We start from the raw sequence: 15,272 nt of genomic DNA on the forward strand, positions 1-15,272 counted from the left end.
TCTATGCTAATGTCCTGAAAACATGCATTAGGTACTGGGTATGAGCCCATTGGAGTTTGGTATGGTTTCTTAGGATTGTAGCTACCACAAATGCTGCACTCGTCACAAAATAAGTCTGTCATATCTTTCATGTGAGGGTGCCACCAGATGTGAGACACCTTCTGTAAAGTCCTTAGTTTGCCTTCGTGGGTGGGCCCATGAGCTTCCCGTAGTAGTTCTGGGCATAGATTTGCGGGAGCTACCAATCTGCCGTCATGGCATCTCCACAATCCATCCTGTCCTTTGGTAGCCCCCTTTTGTCCCCAAACTGAATGTTCATATGGTCCTGCCGAGATCTGGAGTTCTTGTATGTGTTGTTCTGTTAGTTCAGTCTGGGGTGGTTGGGTCTGCAGCACCATTTGTCTTGGAGTGTATCCACCAGCTTTCTTGGCTGCTTTGTCAGCTGCATCATTCCCCTCGCTGACTCTATTTTTCAGTTGTTGATGTCCTTTACACTTCATGATGGCCACCTTTTTGGGTAGGGAAACGGATGTAATCAGTTTCTCCATCTGTGTCTTGTGTTTAATTGGAAGGTTCCCTGTGGTGGTGAAGTTGCGCCTCACCCATTGTGGTCCATCCGTATGAACTGCTCCATGGGCATATGCCGAGTCGGTGTAAATATTTACAATTTTTCCTTCAGCTCCTTTCAATGCTTGTGTCAAGCCTATGATTTCAGCCAATTGAGCTGATGCAGGTTGCGGAATGATCGCCGACTCCAGGGTCACGTGTGATCCATCCGGCAGCTGCTGCACCACTGCATATGCTGCTATATTTCCATCTTCTCCTCTGTAACAGCATCCGTCTGTGTACAACCATAGGTCGGGGTTACAGAGTGGTTCATTCCCCAGGTCAGGTCTCAGTTTTAATTCTTGTGCAGCTCGTTCCGCACAGGAATGGGGCAGTCCTTCTTCCGCGTTGAGCGCGTCAGCCATGTTTTTCTCAGTGTTGACAAATGTGATGTGTGATTGTGTGCATTTGTTCTGAATTTTCGTTTTTCTTTCGGCGCTGAATGTGAATTCTTTGCTCATCAGATATGCCGCAATTCCGTGGTGGGTGTGGATTTCCAACGGATGACACATTACCAGGTGGGCGGTTTTTTCAATGGCTTTTGCCACTGCAGCCATATACCTAGAACATGTGGTTTGTCCTACTTCAATGTGGTCCAGTTTCGAGGAGTGATACATCAGCACTCTCCTCTCCCCCTTTTGTTTCTGAAAAAGGATGGATGACGTAAATCCTTCCTTTTCCGAAACATCCAGATGGAATTTGTTTTTGTAGTCAGGTGCGGTTAAAGCTGCGGCCACTGAGAGATCCGTCTTCAAGAGTGAAAACGCCAATGATGCTTCAGGAGTCCATACCAGTGGTGAGTGTAGGTTTCTCGACCCCGCCTCACGCACCATTTCCCTCAAGGGCTCAGTTCTGCCAGTGAAGTCAGGGATGTGTGTGCGGCTGTAACCAGTCAGCCCAAGGAATGACAACATTCCTGACACTGTGATGGGGCGTGGATGATGGAGTATCGAGTCTCTGTGATTAAGAGTCTCATGCTCTACCGACTGAGCTAGCCAGGTGCCTCAATAGTATTTTTGACTTGGTACGAATATCGTACAGCCCAGTTTCTGTAAAATATGGTGATCAGTGAGTGTTGTTGATGGATCCTGTGGTGCAATCTGTTAGCGTGTTGTACTTAAACAGCAGTATACAGCAATTAGATGACAAGGTTATGAGTTCAAGCCCCTAGGAGCAAGTATTGTTCTTGAAGCCTCTGCCTGTCTATTTCTTGTCCGGAAAATGATAATTTATTCAAGCCATTTAGGAGTACAATTCATTGGTAATAGGTATGTCATTCAGATGACAGGTCAGAGTGCAGGCAGAGATAGAATACAAATTCATAGCCTTCTGTATCACCAACCATGCAGAGTGGCAAGCCTGTTCGAAATTCCAAGCGGATGGTTGTTTGCGAAGTAAGTTGGTGCTTCGGCAGAGAAAATAATCACCTAACGTGGGGCTCGAACCCACGACCCTGAGATTAAGAGTCTCATGCTCTACCGACTGAGCTAGCCAGGTGCCTCAATAGTATTTTTGACTTGGTACGAATATCGTACAGCCCAGTTTCTGCAAAATATGGTGATCAGTGAGTGTTGTTGATGGATCCTGTGGTGCAATCTGTTAGCGTGTTGTACTTATACAGCAGTATAAAGCAATTAGATGACAAGGTTATGAGTTCAAGCCCCACCAGGAGCAAGTATTCTTCTTGCCTGTCTATTTCTTGTCCGGAAAATGATAATTTATTCAAGCCATTTAGGAGTACAATTCATTGGTAATAGGTATGTCATTCAGATGACAGGTCAGAAAGAAGGCAGAGATAGAATACAAATTCATAGCCTTCTGTATCACCAACTATGCAGGGAGGCAAGCCTGCTCGAAATTCCAAGCGGATGGTTGTTTGCGAAGTGAGTTGGTGCTTCGGCAGAGAAAATAATCACCTAACGTGGGGCTCGAACCCACGACCCTGAGATTAAGAGTCTCATGCTCTACCGACTGAGCTAGCCAGGTGCCTCAATAGTATTTTTGACTTGGTACGAATATCGTACAGCCCAGTTTCTGTAAAATATGGTGATCAGTGAGTGTTGTTGATGGATCCTGTGGTGCAATCTGTTAGCGTGTTGTACTTAAACAGCAGTATACAGCAATTAGATGACAAGGTTATGAGTTCAAGCCCCTAGGAGCAAGTATTGTTCTTGAAGCCTCTGCCTGTCTATTTCTTGTCCGGAAAATGATAATTTATTCAAGCCATTTAGGAGTACAATTCATTGGTAATAGGTATGTCATTCAGATGACAGGTCAGAGTGCAGGCAGAGATAGAATACAAATTCATAGCCTTCTGTATCACCAACCATGCAGAGTGGCAAGCCTGTTCGAAATTCCAAGCGGATGGTTGTTTGCGAAGTAAGTTGGTGCTTCGGCAGAGAAAATAATCACCTAACGTGGGGCTCGAACCCACGACCCTGAGATTAAGAGTCTCATGCTCTACCGACTGAGCTAGCCAGGTGCCTCAATAGTATTTTTGACTTGGTACGAATATCGTACAGCCCAGTTTCTGTAAAATATGGTGATCAGTGAGTGTTGTTGATGGATCCTGTGGTGCAATCTGTTAGCGTGTTGTACTTAAACAGCAGTATACAGCAATTAGATGACAAGGTTATGAGTTCAAGCCCCTAGGAGCAAGTATTGTTCTTGAAGCCTCTGCCTGTCTATTTCTTGTCCGGAAAATGATAATTTATTCAAGCCATTTAGGAGTACAATTCATTGGTAATAGGTATGTCATTCAGATGACAGGTCAGAGTGCAGGCAGAGATAGAATACAAATTCATAGCCTTCTGTATCACCAACCATGCAGAGTGGCAAGCCTGTTCGAAATTCCAAGCGGATGGTTGTTTGCGAAGTAAGTTGGTGCTTCGGCAGAGAAAATAATCACCTAACTTGGGGCTCGAACCCACGACCCTGAGATTAAGAGTCTCATGCTCTACCGACTGAGCTAGCCAGGTACCTGAATAGTATTTTTGACTTGGTACGAATATCGTACAGCCCAGTTTCTGCAAAATATGGTGATCAGTGAGTGTTGTTGATGGATCCTGTGGTGCAATCTGTTAGCGTGTTGTACTTATACAGCAGTATAAAGCAATTAGAGGACAAGGTTATGAGTTCAAGCCCCACCAGGAGCAAGTATTCTTCTTGCCTGTCTATTTCTTGTCCGGAAAATGATAATTTATTCAAGCCATTTAGGAGTACAATTCATTGGTAATAGGTATGTCATTCAGATGACAGGTCAGAAAGAAGGCAGAGATAGAATACAAATTCATAGCCTTCTGTATCACCAACTATGCAGGGAGGCAAGCCTGCTCGAAATTCCAAGCGGATGGTTGTTTGCGAAGTGAGTTGGTGCTTCGGCAGAGAAAATAATCACCTAACGTGGGGCTCGAACCCACGACCCTGAGATTAAGAGTCTCATGCTCTACCGACTGAGCTAGCCAGGTGCCTCAATAGTATTTTTGACTTGGTACGAATATCGTACAGCCCAGTTTCTGTAAAATATGGTGATCAGTGAGTGTTGTTGATGGATCCTGTGGTGCAATCTGTTAGCGTGTTGTACTTAAACAGCAGTATACAGCAATTAGATGACAAGGTTATGAGTTCAAGCCCCTAGGAGCAAGTATTGTTCTTGAAGCCTCTGCCTGTCTATTTCTTGTCCGGAAAATGATAATTTATTCAAGCCATTTAGGAGTACAATTCATTGGTAATAGGTATGTCATTGAGATGACAGGTCAGAGTGCAGGCAGAGATAGAATACAAATTCATAGCCTTCTGTATCACCAACCATGCAGAGTGGCAAGCCTGTTCGAAATTCCAAGCGGATGGTTGTTTGCGAAGTAAGTTGGTGCTTCGGCAGAGAAAATAATCACCTAACGTGGGGCTCGAACCCACGACCCTGAGATTAAGAGTCTCATGCTCTACCGACTGAGCTAGCCAGGTGCCTCAATAGTATTTTTGACTTGGTACGAATATCGTACAGCCCAGTTTCTGTAAAATATGGTGATCAGTGAGTGTTGTTGATGGATCCTGTGGTGCAATCTGTTAGCGTGTTGTACTTAAACAGCAGTATACAGCAATTAGATGACAAGGTTATGAGTTCAAGCCCCTAGGAGCAAGTATTGTTCTTGAAGCCTCTGCCTGTCTATTTCTTGTCCGGAAAATGATAATTTATTCAAGCCATTTAGGAGTACAATTCATTGGTAATAGGTATGTCATTCAGATGACAGGTCAGAGTGCAGGCAGAGATAGAATACAAATTCATAGCCTTCTGTATCACCAACCATGCAGAGTGGCAAGCCTGTTCGAAATTCCAAGCGGATGGTTGTTTGCGAAGTAAGTTGGTGCTTCGGCAGAGAAAATAATCACCTAACGTGGGGCTCGAACCCACGACCCTGAGATTAAGAGTCTCATGCTCTACCGACTGAGCTAGCCAGGTACCTGAATAGTATTTTTGACTTGGTACGAATATCGTACAGCCCAGTTTCTGCAAAATATGGTGATCAGTGAGTGTTGTTGATGGATCCTGTGGTGCAATCTGTTAGCGTGTTGTACTTATACAGCAGTATAAAGCAATTAGATGACAAGGTTATGAGTTCAAGCCCCACCAGGAGCAAGTATTCTTCTTGCCTGTCTATTTCTTGTCCGGAAAATGATAATTTATTCAAGCCATTTAGGAGTACAATTCATTGGTAATAGGTATGTCATTCAGATGACAGGTCAGAGTGCAGGCAGAGATAGAATACAAATTCATAGCCTTCTGTATCACCAACCATGCAGAGTGGCAAGCCTGTTCGAAATTCCAAGCGGATGGTTGTTTGCGAAGTAAGTTGGTGCTTCGGCAGAGAAAATAATCACCTAACTTGGGGCTCGAACCCACGACCCTGAGATTAAGAGTCTCATGCTCTACCGACTGAGCTAGCCAGGTACCTGAATAGTATTTTTGACTTGGTACGAATATCGTACAGCCCAGTTTCTGCAAAATATGGTGATCAGTGAGTGTTGTTGATGGATCCTGTGGTGCAATCTGTTAGCGTGTTGTACTTATACAGCAGTATAAAGCAATTAGATGACAAGGTTATGAGTTCAAGCCCCACCAGGAGCAAGTATTCTTCTTGCCTGTCTATTTCTTGTCCGGAAAATGATAATTTATTCAAGCCATTTAGGAGTACAATTCATTGGTAATAGGTATGTCATTCAGATGACAGGTCAGAAAGAAGGCAGAGATAGAATACAAATTCATAGCCTTCTGTATCACCAACTATGCAGGGAGGCAAGCCTGCTCGAAATTCCAAGCGGATGGTTGTTTGCGAAGTGAGTTGGTGCTTCGGCAGAGAAAATAATCACCTAACGTGGGGCTCGAACCCACGACCCTGAGATTAAGAGTCTCATGCTCTACCGACTGAGCTAGCCAGGTACCTCAATGGTGATCTTGACTTGGTTTGAATATCGTACATCCCAGTTTCTGCAAAATATGGTGATCAGTGAGTGTTGTTGATGGATCCTGTGGTGCAATCTGTTAGCGTGTTGTACTTAAACAGCAGTATACAGCAATTAGATGACAAGGTTATGAGTTCAAGCCCCTAGGAGCAAGTATTGTTCTTGAAGCCTCTGCCTGTCTATTTCTTGTCCGGAAAATGATAATTTATTCAAGCCATTTAGGAGTACAATTCATTGGTAATAGGTATGTCATTGAGATGACAGGTCAGAGTGCAGGCAGAGATAGAATACAAATTCATAGCCTTCTGTATCACCAACCATGCAGAGTGGCAAGCCTGTTCGAAATTCCAAGCGGATGGTTGTTTGCGAAGTAAGTTGGTGCTTCGGCAGAGAAAATAATCACCTAACGTGGGGCTCGAACCCACGACCCTGAGATTAAGAGTCTCATGCTCTACCGACTGAGCTAGCCAGGTGCCTCAATAGTATTTTTGACTTGGTACGAATATCGTACAGCCCAGTTTCTGTAAAATATGGTGATCAGTGAGTGTTGTTGATGGATCCTGTGGTGCAATCTGTTAGCGTGTTGTACTTAAACAGCAGTATACAGCAATTAGATGACAAGGTTATGAGTTCAAGCCCCTAGGAGCAAGTATTGTTCTTGAAGCCTCTGCCTGTCTATTTCTTGTCCGGAAAATGATAATTTATTCAAGCCATTTAGGAGTACAATTCATTGGTAATAGGTATGTCATTCAGATGACAGGTCAGAGTGCAGGCAGAGATAGAATACAAATTCATAGCCTTCTGTATCACCAACCATGCAGAGTGGCAAGCCTGTTCGAAATTCCAAGCGGATGGTTGTTTGCGAAGTAAGTTGGTGCTTCGGCAGAGAAAATAATCACCTAACGTGGGGCTCGAACCCACGACCCTGAGATTAAGAGTCTCATGCTCTACCGACTGAGCTAGCCAGGTGCCTCAATAGTATTTTTGACTTGGTACGAATATCGTACAGCCCAGTTTCTGTAAAATATGGTGATCAGTGAGTGTTGTTGATGGATCCTGTGGTGCAATCTGTTAGCGTGTTGTACTTATACAGCAGTATAAAGCAATTAGATGACAAGGTTATGAGTTCAAGCCCCACCAGGAGCAAGTATTCTTCTTGCCTGTCTATTTCTTGTCCGGAAAATGATAATTTATTCAAGCCATTTAGGAGTACAATTCATTGGTAATAGGTATGTCATTCAGATGACAGGTCAGAGTGCAGGCAGAGATAGAATACAAATTCATAGCCTTCTGTATCACCAACCATGCAGAGTGGCAAGCCTGTTCGAAATTCCAAGCGGATGGTTGTTTGCGAAGTAAGTTGGTGCTTCGGCAGAGAAAATAATCACCTAACTTGGGGCTCAAACCCACGACCCTGAGATTAAGAGTCTCATGCTCTACCGACTGAGCTAGCCAGGTACCTGAATAGTATTTTTGACTTGGTACGAATATCGTACAGCCCAGTTTCTGCAAAATATGGTGATCAGTGAGTGTTGTTGATGGATCCTGTGGTGCAATCTGTTAGCGTGTTGTACTTATACAGCAGTATAAAGCAATTAGATGACAAGGTTATGAGTTCAAGCCCCACCAGGAGCAAGTATTCTTCTTGCCTGTCTATTTCTTGTCCGGAAAATGATAATTTATTCAAGCCATTTAGGAGTACAATTCATTGGTAATAGGTATGTCATTCAGATGACAGGTCAGAAAGAAGGCAGAGATAGAATACAAATTCATAGCCTTCTGTATCACCAACTATGCAGGGAGGCAAGCCTGCTCGAAATTCCAAGCGGATGGTTGTTTGCGAAGTGAGTTGGTGCTTCGGCAGAGAAAATAATCACCTAACGTGGGGCTCGAACCCACGACCCTGAGATTAAGAGTCTCATGCTCTACCGACTGAGCTAGCCAGGTACCTCAATGGTGATCTTGACTTGGTTTGAATATCGTACATCCCAGTTTCTGCAAAATATGGTGATCAGTGAGTGTTGTTGATGGATCCTGTGGTGCAATCTGTTAGCGTGTTGTACTTAAACAGCAGTATACAGCAATTAGATGACAAGGTTATGAGTTCAAGCCCCTAGGAGCAAGTATTGTTCTTGAAGCCTCTGCCTGTCTATTTCTTGTCCGGAAAATGATAATTTATTCAAGCCATTTAGGAGTACAATTCATTGGTAATAGGTATGTCATTGAGATGACAGGTCAGAGTGCAGGCAGAGATAGAATACAAATTCATAGCCTTCTGTATCACCAACCATGCAGAGTGGCAAGCCTGTTCGAAATTCCAAGCGGATGGTTGTTTGCGAAGTAAGTTGGTGCTTCGGCAGAGAAAATAATCACCTAACGTGGGGCTCGAACCCACGACCCTGAGATTAAGAGTCTCATGCTCTACCGACTGAGCTAGCCAGGTGCCTCAATAGTATTTTTGACTTGGTACGAATATCGTACAGCCCAGTTTCTGTAAAATATGGTGATCAGTGAGTGTTGTTGATGGATCCTGTGGTGCAATCTGTTAGCGTGTTGTACTTAAACAGCAGTATACAGCAATTAGATGACAAGGTTATGAGTTCAAGCCCCTAGGAGCAAGTATTGTTCTTGAAGCCTCTGCCTGTCTATTTCTTGTCCGGAAAATGATAATTTATTCAAGCCATTTAGGAGTACAATTCATTGGTAATAGGTATGTCATTCAGATGACAGGTCAGAGTGCAGGCAGAGATAGAATACAAATTCATAGCCTTCTGTATCACCAACCATGCAGAGTGGCAAGCCTGTTCGAAATTCCAAGCGGATGGTTGTTTGCGAAGTAAGTTGGTGCTTCGGCAGAGAAAATAATCACCTAACGTGGGGCTCGAACCCACGACCCTGAGATTAAGAGTCTCATGCTCTACCGACTGAGCTAGCCAGGTACCTGAATAGTATTTTTGACTTGGTACGAATATCGTACAGCCCAGTTTCTGCAAAATATGGTGATCAGTGAGTGTTGTTGATGGATCCTGTGGTGCAATCTGTTAGCGTGTTGTACTTATACAGCAGTATAAAGCAATTAGATGACAAGGTTATGAGTTCAAGCCCCACCAGGAGCAAGTATTCTTCTTGCCTGTCTATTTCTTGTCCGGAAAATGATAATTTATTCAAGCCATTTAGGAGTACAATTCATTGGTAATAGGTATGTCATTCAGATGACAGGTCAGAGTGCAGGCAGAGATAGAATACAAATTCATAGCCTTCTGTATCACCAACCATGCAGAGTGGCAAGCCTGTTCGAAATTCCAAGCGGATGGTTGTTTGCGAAGTAAGTTGGTGCTTCGGCAGAGAAAATAATCACCTAACTTGGGGCTCGAACCCACGACCCTGAGATTAAGAGTCTCATGCTCTACCGACTGAGCTAGCCAGGTACCTGAATAGTATTTTTGACTTGGTACGAATATCGTACAGCCCAGTTTCTGCAAAATATGGTGATCAGTGAGTGTTGTTGATGGATCCTGTGGTGCAATCTGTTAGCGTGTTGTACTTATACAGCAGTATAAAGCAATTAGATGACAAGGTTATGAGTTCAAGCCCCACCAGGAGCAAGTATTCTTCTTGCCTGTCTATTTCTTGTCCGGAAAATGATAATTTATTCAAGCCATTTAGGAGTACAATTCATTGGTAATAGGTATGTCATTCAGATGACAGGTCAGAAAGAAGGCAGAGATAGAATACAAATTCATAGCCTTCTGTATCACCAACTATGCAGGGAGGCAAGCCTGCTCGAAATTCCAAGCGGATGGTTGTTTGCGAAGTGAGTTGGTGCTTCGGCAGAGAAAATAATCACCTAACGTGGGGCTCGAACCCACGACCCTGAGATTAAGAGTCTCATGCTCTACCGACTGAGCTAGCCAGGTGCCTCAATAGTATTTTTGACTTGGTACGAATATCGTACAGCCCAGTTTCTGTAAAATATGGTGATCAGTGAGTGTTGTTGATGGATCCTGTGGTGCAATCTGTTAGCGTGTTGTACTTAAACAGCAGTATACAGCAATTAGATGACAAGGTTATGAGTTCAAGCCCCTAGGAGCAAGTATTGTTCTTGAAGCCTCTGCCTGTCTATTTCTTGTCCGGAAAATGATAATTTATTCAAGCCATTTAGGAGTACAATTCATTGGTAATAGGTATGTCATTGAGATGACAGGTCAGAGTGCAGGCAGAGATAGAATACAAATTCATAGCCTTCTGTATCACCAACCATGCAGAGTGGCAAGCCTGTTCGAAATTCCAAGCGGATGGTTGTTTGCGAAGTAAGTTGGTGCTTCGGCAGAGAAAATAATCACCTAACGTGGGGCTCGAACCCACGACCCTGAGATTAAGAGTCTCATGCTCTACCGACTGAGCTAGCCAGGTGCCTCAATAGTATTTTTGACTTGGTACGAATATCGTACAGCCCAGTTTCTGTAAAATATGGTGATCAGTGAGTGTTGTTGATGGATCCTGTGGTGCAATCTGTTAGCGTGTTGTACTTAAACAGCAGTATACAGCAATTAGATGACAAGGTTATGAGTTCAAGCCCCTAGGAGCAAGTATTGTTCTTGAAGCCTCTGCCTGTCTATTTCTTGTCCGGAAAATGATAATTTATTCAAGCCATTTAGGAGTACAATTCATTGGTAATAGGTATGTCATTGAGATGACAGGTCAGAGTGCAGGCAGAGATAGAATACAAATTCATAGCCTTCTGTATCACCAACCATGCAGAGTGGCAAGCCTGTTCGAAATTCCAAGCGGATGGTTGTTTGCGAAGTAAGTTGGTGCTTCGGCAGAGAAAATAATCACCTAACGTGGGGCTCGAACCCACGACCCTGAGATTAAGAGTCTCATGCTCTACCGACTGAGCTAGCCAGGTGCCTCAATAGTATTTTTGACTTGGTACGAATATCGTACAGCCCAGTTTCTGTAAAATATGGTGATCAGTGAGTGTTGTTGATGGATCCTGTGGTGCAATCTGTTAGCGTGTTGTACTTAAACAGCAGTATACAGCAATTAGATGACAAGGTTATGAGTTCAAGCCCCTAGGAGCAAGTATTGTTCTTGAAGCCTCTGCCTGTCTATTTCTTGTCCGGAAAATGATAATTTATTCAAGCCATTTAGGAGTACAATTCATTGGTAATAGGTATGTCATTCAGATGACAGGTCAGAGTGCAGGCAGAGATAGAATACAAATTCATAGCCTTCTGTATCACCAACCATGCAGAGTGGCAAGCCTGTTCGAAATTCCAAGCGGATGGTTGTTTGCGAAGTAAGTTGGTGCTTCGGCAGAGAAAATAATCACCTAACGTGGGGCTCGAACCCACGACCCTGAGATTAAGAGTCTCATGCTCTACCGACTGAGCTAGCCAGGTACCTGAATAGTATTTTTGACTTGGTACGAATATCGTACAGCCCAGTTTCTGCAAAATATGGTGATCAGTGAGTGTTGTTGATGGATCCTGTGGTGCAATCTGTTAGCGTGTTGTACTTATACAGCAGTATAAAGCAATTAGATGACAAGGTTATGAGTTCAAGCCCCACCAGGAGCAAGTATTCTTCTTGCCTGTCTATTTCTTGTCCGGAAAATGATAATTTATTCAAGCCATTTAGGAGTACAATTCATTGGTAATAGGTATGTCATTCAGATGACAGGTCAGAGTGCAGGCAGAGATAGAATACAAATTCATAGCCTTCTGTATCACCAACCATGCAGAGTGGCAAGCCTGTTCGAAATTCCAAGCGGATGGTTGTTTGCGAAGTAAGTTGGTGCTTCGGCAGAGAAAATAATCACCTAACTTGGGGCTCGAACCCACGACCCTGAGATTAAGAGTCTCATGCTCTACCGACTGAGCTAGCCAGGTACCTGAATAGTATTTTTGACTTGGTACGAATATCGTACAGCCCAGTTTCTGCAAAATATGGTGATCAGTGAGTGTTGTTGATGGATCCTGTGGTGCAATCTGTTAGCGTGTTGTACTTATACAGCAGTATAAAGCAATTAGATGACAAGGTTATGAGTTCAAGCCCCACCAGGAGCAAGTATTCTTCTTGCCTGTCTATTTCTTGTCCGGAAAATGATAATTTATTCAAGCCATTTAGGAGTACAATTCATTGGTAATAGGTATGTCATTCAGATGACAGGTCAGAAAGAAGGCAGAGATAGAATACAAATTCATAGCCTTCTGTATCACCAACTATGCAGGGAGGCAAGCCTGCTCGAAATTCCAAGCGGATGGTTGTTTGCGAAGTGAGTTGGTGCTTCGGCAGAGAAAATAATCACCTAACGTGGGGCTCGAACCCACGACCCTGAGATTAAGAGTCTCATGCTCTACCGACTGAGCTAGCCAGGTGCCTCAATAGTATTTTTGACTTGGTACGAATATCGTACAGCCCAGTTTCTGTAAAATATGGTGATCAGTGAGTGTTGTTGATGGATCCTGTGGTGCAATCTGTTAGCGTGTTGTACTTAAACAGCAGTATACAGCAATTAGATGACAAGGTTATGAGTTCAAGCCCCTAGGAGCAAGTATTGTTCTTGAAGCCTCTGCCTGTCTATTTCTTGTCCGGAAAATGATAATTTATTCAAGCCATTTAGGAGTACAATTCATTGGTAATAGGTATGTCATTGAGATGACAGGTCAGAGTGCAGGCAGAGATAGAATACAAATTCATAGCCTTCTGTATCACCAACCATGCAGAGTGGCAAGCCTGTTCGAAATTCCAAGCGGATGGTTGTTTGCGAAGTAAGTTGGTGCTTCGGCAGAGAAAATAATCACCTAACGTGGGGCTCGAACCCACGACCCTGAGATTAAGAGTCTCATGCTCTACCGACTGAGCTAGCCAGGTGCCTCAATAGTATTTTTGACTTGGTACGAATATCGTACAGCCCAGTTTCTGTAAAATATGGTGATCAGTGAGTGTTGTTGATGGATCCTGTGGTGCAATCTGTTAGCGTGTTGTACTTAAACAGCAGTATACAGCAATTAGATGACAAGGTTATGAGTTCAAGCCCCTAGGAGCAAGTATTGTTCTTGAAGCCTCTGCCTGTCTATTTCTTGTCCGGAAAATGATAATTTATTCAAGCCATTTAGGAGTACAATTCATTGGTAATAGGTATGTCATTGAGATGACAGGTCAGAGTGCAGGCAGAGATAGAATACAAATTCATAGCCTTCTGTATCACCAACCATGCAGAGTGGCAAGCCTGTTCGAAATTCCAAGCGGATGGTTGTTTGCGAAGTAAGTTGGTGCTTCGGCAGAGAAAATAATCACCTAACGTGGGGCTCGAACCCACGACCCTGAGATTAAGAGTCTCATGCTCTACCGACTGAGCTAGCCAGGTGCCTCAATAGTATTTTTGACTTGGTACGAATATCGTACAGCCCAGTTTCTGTAAAATATGGTGATCAGTGAGTGTTGTTGATGGATCCTGTGGTGCAATCTGTTAGCGTGTTGTACTTAAACAGCAGTATACAGCAATTAGATGACAAGGTTATGAGTTCAAGCCCCTAGGAGCAAGTATTGTTCTTGAAGCCTCTGCCTGTCTATTTCTTGTCCGGAAAATGATAATTTATTCAAGCCATTTAGGAGTACAATTCATTGGTAATAGGTATGTCATTCAGATGACAGGTCAGAGTGCAGGCAGAGATAGAATACAAATTCATAGCCTTCTGTATCACCAACCATGCAGAGTGGCAAGCCTGTTCGAAATTCCAAGCGGATGGTTGTTTGCGAAGTAAGTTGGTGCTTCGGCAGAGAAAATAATCACCTAACGTGGGGCTCGAACCCACGACCCTGAGATTAAGAGTCTCATGCTCTACCGACTGAGCTAGCCAGGTACCTGAATAGTATTTTTGACTTGGTACGAATATCGTACAGCCCAGTTTCTGCAAAATATGGTGATCAGTGAGTGTTGTTGATGGATCCTGTGGTGCAATCTGTTAGCGTGTTGTACTTATACAGCAGTATAAAGCAATTAGATGACAAGGTTATGAGTTCAAGCCCCACCAGGAGCAAGTATTCTTCTTGCCTGTCTATTTCTTGTCCGGAAAATGATAATTTATTCAAGCCATTTAGGAGTACAATTCATTGGTAATAGGTATGTCATTCAGATGACAGGTCAGAAAGAAGGCAGAGATAGAATACAAATTCATAGCCTTCTGTATCACCAACTATGCAGGGAGGCAAGCCTGCTCGAAATTCCAAGCGAATGGTTGTTTGCGAAGTGAGTTGGTGCTTCGGCAGAGAAAATAATCACCCAACGTGGGGCTCGAACCCACGACCCTGAGATTAAGAGTCTCATGCTCTACCGACTGAGCTAGCCAGGTACTTCAATGGTGATCTTGACTTGGTTTGAATATCGTACATCCCAGTTTCTGCAAAATATGGTGATCAGTGAGTGTTGTTGATGGATCCTGTGGTGCAATCTGTTAGCGTGTTGTACTTAAACAGCAGTATACAGCAATTAGATGACAAGGTTATGAGTTCAAGCCCCTAGGAGCAAGTATTGTTCTTGAAGCCTCTGCCTGTCTATTTCTTGTCCGGAAAATGATAATTTATTCAAGCCATTTAGGAGTACAATTCATTGGTAATAGGTATGTCATTGAGATGACAGGTCAGAGTGCAGGCAGAGATAGAATACAAATTCATAGCCTTCTGTATCACCAACTATGCAGGGAGGCAAGCCTGCTCGAAATTCCAAGCGGATGGTTGTTTGCGAAGTGAGTTGGTGCTTCGGCAGAGAAAATAATCACCTAACGTGGGGCTCGAACCCACGACCCTGAGATTAAGAGTCTCATGCTCTACCGACTGAGCTAGCCAGGTGCCTCAATAGTATTTTTGACTTGGTACGAATATCGTACAGCCCAGTTTCTGTAAAATATGGTGATCAGTGAGTGTTGTTGATGGATCCTGTGGTGCAATCTGTTAGCGTGTTGTACTTAAACAGCAGTATACAGCAATTAGATGACAAGGTTATGAGTTCAAGCCCCTAGGAGCAAGTATTGTTCTTGAAGCCTCTGCCTGTCTATTTCTTGTCCGGAAAATGATCATTTATTCAAGCCATTTAGGAGTACAATTCATTGGTAATAGGTATGTCATTCAGATGACAGGTCAGAGTGCAGGCAGAGATAGAATACAAATTCATAGCCTTCTGTATCACCAACCATGCAGAG

The 15,272-nt window shown here is 43.5% G+C and overlaps 26 non-coding genes across 26 annotated transcripts; all 26 read right to left on the reverse strand.

Moving 5' to 3' along the window:
- Positions 1-2,030: 2,030 nt before the first annotated feature.
- trnak-cuu lies at positions 2,031-2,103 on the reverse strand. The gene has a single exon. It is a non-coding gene; the product is annotated as a tRNA-Lys (tRNA).
- A 416-nt stretch (positions 2,104-2,519) lies between these two features.
- On the reverse strand, positions 2,520-2,592 carry trnak-cuu. Its single transcript has one exon. It is a non-coding gene; the product is annotated as a tRNA-Lys (tRNA).
- A 423-nt stretch (positions 2,593-3,015) lies between these two features.
- Positions 3,016-3,088, reverse strand: trnak-cuu. Its single transcript has one exon. It is a non-coding gene; the product is annotated as a tRNA-Lys (tRNA).
- A 423-nt stretch (positions 3,089-3,511) lies between these two features.
- On the reverse strand, positions 3,512-3,584 carry trnak-cuu. The gene has a single exon. It is a non-coding gene; the product is annotated as a tRNA-Lys (tRNA).
- A 416-nt stretch (positions 3,585-4,000) lies between these two features.
- trnak-cuu lies at positions 4,001-4,073 on the reverse strand. The gene has a single exon. It is a non-coding gene; the product is annotated as a tRNA-Lys (tRNA).
- Positions 4,074-4,496: 423 nt separating this feature from the next.
- On the reverse strand, positions 4,497-4,569 carry trnak-cuu. Its single transcript has one exon. It is a non-coding gene; the product is annotated as a tRNA-Lys (tRNA).
- Positions 4,570-4,992: 423 nt separating this feature from the next.
- On the reverse strand, positions 4,993-5,065 carry trnak-cuu. Its single transcript has one exon. It is a non-coding gene; the product is annotated as a tRNA-Lys (tRNA).
- A 416-nt stretch (positions 5,066-5,481) lies between these two features.
- Positions 5,482-5,554, reverse strand: trnak-cuu. The gene has a single exon. It is a non-coding gene; the product is annotated as a tRNA-Lys (tRNA).
- Positions 5,555-5,970: 416 nt separating this feature from the next.
- On the reverse strand, positions 5,971-6,043 carry trnak-cuu. The gene has a single exon. It is a non-coding gene; the product is annotated as a tRNA-Lys (tRNA).
- Positions 6,044-6,466: 423 nt separating this feature from the next.
- trnak-cuu lies at positions 6,467-6,539 on the reverse strand. The gene has a single exon. It is a non-coding gene; the product is annotated as a tRNA-Lys (tRNA).
- A 423-nt stretch (positions 6,540-6,962) lies between these two features.
- Positions 6,963-7,035, reverse strand: trnak-cuu. The gene has a single exon. It is a non-coding gene; the product is annotated as a tRNA-Lys (tRNA).
- Positions 7,036-7,940: 905 nt separating this feature from the next.
- trnak-cuu lies at positions 7,941-8,013 on the reverse strand. Its single transcript has one exon. It is a non-coding gene; the product is annotated as a tRNA-Lys (tRNA).
- Positions 8,014-8,436: 423 nt separating this feature from the next.
- trnak-cuu lies at positions 8,437-8,509 on the reverse strand. The gene has a single exon. It is a non-coding gene; the product is annotated as a tRNA-Lys (tRNA).
- A 423-nt stretch (positions 8,510-8,932) lies between these two features.
- On the reverse strand, positions 8,933-9,005 carry trnak-cuu. Its single transcript has one exon. It is a non-coding gene; the product is annotated as a tRNA-Lys (tRNA).
- A 416-nt stretch (positions 9,006-9,421) lies between these two features.
- On the reverse strand, positions 9,422-9,494 carry trnak-cuu. The gene has a single exon. It is a non-coding gene; the product is annotated as a tRNA-Lys (tRNA).
- A 416-nt stretch (positions 9,495-9,910) lies between these two features.
- On the reverse strand, positions 9,911-9,983 carry trnak-cuu. Its single transcript has one exon. It is a non-coding gene; the product is annotated as a tRNA-Lys (tRNA).
- Positions 9,984-10,406: 423 nt separating this feature from the next.
- trnak-cuu lies at positions 10,407-10,479 on the reverse strand. Its single transcript has one exon. It is a non-coding gene; the product is annotated as a tRNA-Lys (tRNA).
- A 423-nt stretch (positions 10,480-10,902) lies between these two features.
- Positions 10,903-10,975, reverse strand: trnak-cuu. Its single transcript has one exon. It is a non-coding gene; the product is annotated as a tRNA-Lys (tRNA).
- Positions 10,976-11,398: 423 nt separating this feature from the next.
- On the reverse strand, positions 11,399-11,471 carry trnak-cuu. Its single transcript has one exon. It is a non-coding gene; the product is annotated as a tRNA-Lys (tRNA).
- A 416-nt stretch (positions 11,472-11,887) lies between these two features.
- trnak-cuu lies at positions 11,888-11,960 on the reverse strand. Its single transcript has one exon. It is a non-coding gene; the product is annotated as a tRNA-Lys (tRNA).
- A 416-nt stretch (positions 11,961-12,376) lies between these two features.
- On the reverse strand, positions 12,377-12,449 carry trnak-cuu. Its single transcript has one exon. It is a non-coding gene; the product is annotated as a tRNA-Lys (tRNA).
- Positions 12,450-12,872: 423 nt separating this feature from the next.
- On the reverse strand, positions 12,873-12,945 carry trnak-cuu. The gene has a single exon. It is a non-coding gene; the product is annotated as a tRNA-Lys (tRNA).
- Positions 12,946-13,368: 423 nt separating this feature from the next.
- trnak-cuu lies at positions 13,369-13,441 on the reverse strand. The gene has a single exon. It is a non-coding gene; the product is annotated as a tRNA-Lys (tRNA).
- Positions 13,442-13,864: 423 nt separating this feature from the next.
- On the reverse strand, positions 13,865-13,937 carry trnak-cuu. The gene has a single exon. It is a non-coding gene; the product is annotated as a tRNA-Lys (tRNA).
- A 416-nt stretch (positions 13,938-14,353) lies between these two features.
- Positions 14,354-14,426, reverse strand: trnak-cuu. The gene has a single exon. It is a non-coding gene; the product is annotated as a tRNA-Lys (tRNA).
- Positions 14,427-14,849: 423 nt separating this feature from the next.
- Positions 14,850-14,922, reverse strand: trnak-cuu. Its single transcript has one exon. It is a non-coding gene; the product is annotated as a tRNA-Lys (tRNA).
- Between the last annotated feature and the right edge of the window lie 350 nt (positions 14,923-15,272).

Source organism: Oncorhynchus mykiss, unplaced genomic scaffold (assembly GCF_013265735.2).
Source record: "Oncorhynchus mykiss isolate Arlee unplaced genomic scaffold, USDA_OmykA_1.1 un_scaffold_218, whole genome shotgun sequence".
Classification (NCBI taxonomy): Eukaryota; Metazoa; Chordata; class Actinopteri; order Salmoniformes; family Salmonidae; genus Oncorhynchus; species Oncorhynchus mykiss.